Genomic DNA, 1,908 nt, shown 5'->3' on the forward strand with positions numbered 1-1,908 from the left:
AGTGTATACTTTTCTCTTCAATTTAAAAAAAAAAAGAAGTTCCTACGATTTTTTTTCGCCAAATCACAGTTCATTGAAATAACCCTTGTGTTTTCGACATTACCGACGATATCTCCGTTAAAAATCATCGTAGCAAGATCGTTTTTTTTAAATTAAAGCTTGCACTCTCAGCTTCAAAACTAGTCACCAGATTTTTCCTCGAATGCATCTGCGCTGCTGCAGCTTTTAAAATGTAAGGACACGTTTTTACCTAAAAACTAACCAACTTTGGCCAAGTGCCCGGGCGTAGGAAATTTTTCCTCGCTAATTCTGCTCGAAGTATCAAAAAGTGTGTACTTTTCCCTTCAATTTAAAAAAAAAAAGAAGTTACTGCGATTTTTTTTCGCCAAGTTACAGCTTTTTGAAGTAACCCTTGTTTTTCGTTTATTACCGTCGACATCAACGTAACCCAATGTGCACGTGGAGATTGCCGTTCGGATTTTGCGGATTTTGTTTTTGTCCTTTATGAGCACGACGATCCCGATGTCGAGCTTCGGTCCATCCTTAGTCCATTTGTGACGCACCTGGAGCTCATTGAGGTATTCGAGGCTCCAGCGTGCCCAAAATCTTGACGAACCTTAGCGATGTGCTGCCAGGTAGACAATCGGTTGACTGGAACAGCGGACAAGTCGCCCTCGGGGAGGGTCGTTAGTGGCTTGCCGATCAAATAATGGGCTGGAGTTAAGGCGAGCAAGTCATTCGGATCGGATGATAGGCAGGTGATAGGTCGGGAATTCAGGACACCTTCGACTTCGACTACAAATGTGTTTAATTCCTCGTGAGTAAGGATTCCTCAATAATCTCGCTCGCGGATAATGAGCCGGTAGACTTAATGGTACGGCGAGAACGGAGGCAATACGCGATGATTCTGAGCAATTTAGAATAGGAAGATTATTTGGTGAGAATCCCGGTATCGTGGGTCGCCGCTAATAAACAGGCGTTTTTCTTTAATTCCGTTATCTCGATGTCTGTTTGCATGATCTCATTGGGCCACTCGCTCTCGTCCTCGACTAACCACGAGGGCCCCGTAAGCCACATTTTGTTTCGTAAAAAAGTATGAGGCAACTGACATCTTGATAACGCGTCCGCCGGATTGTCTTCCGACTGTACGTGCCGCCACACGTTGAAACCAGTGATATTCCGAATTTCTGTGACTCGGTTTGCTACGAACGTCTTAAGGAGGTGAGGCGGTGTTTTTATCCAATGTAAAACGATGGTCGAATCGCACCAAAAAATGACTCGGTTAGGCGTAACGTTTAATATAGCGCTCGCTTCCCGATATAATTGTGCCGATACTACTGCACCACAGAGTTCTAAACGCGGAATAGTAATAGGTTTTAACGGCGCAACTCTGGATTTGGCGCATGCCAATCTGACAATCGCAGCCTCATTTTTCCTGTTAGATCGAACATACAAGCATGCACCGTAGCCGACACTACTGGCATCACAGAACCCGTGTATTTGAACGTCGCGATAGTCATTTATTAGCAATTTACGTTCAAAAGTAAAGCGATTTATTGATTCTAATTATCGAACAAATTCCTTCCACTCCGTATATACGTCTTGTGGGACAGATTCGTCCCATTGTAAACCGGAACGCCATATGTCTTGCATCAGCCCTTCAGCGTATAGAATAATCGGACCGAGTAATCCTATTGGGTCAAATCTTTGCAATTTCCGATAATATGTTTCGTTTTGTCAATCTGTAACGATACGTTTTTTGATCTAGCTCCTCCCGGTTCCGGACAGGATTCCGGCAGGAATTAGTTTCAATCGGACACGCGGTTCCGATTGACGGTCGGAGGAGCTAGCGTTCTCGCTGTCGGTATTTTGACGTGCTGTGTGAACGGTTCGAGTGAATGGATCCTC

Source organism: Vollenhovia emeryi, unplaced genomic scaffold (assembly GCF_000949405.1).
Source record: "Vollenhovia emeryi isolate VEMERY1.0 unplaced genomic scaffold, V.emery_V1.0 DF939748.1, whole genome shotgun sequence".
NCBI classification, from domain to species: domain Eukaryota; kingdom Metazoa; phylum Arthropoda; class Insecta; order Hymenoptera; family Formicidae; genus Vollenhovia; species Vollenhovia emeryi.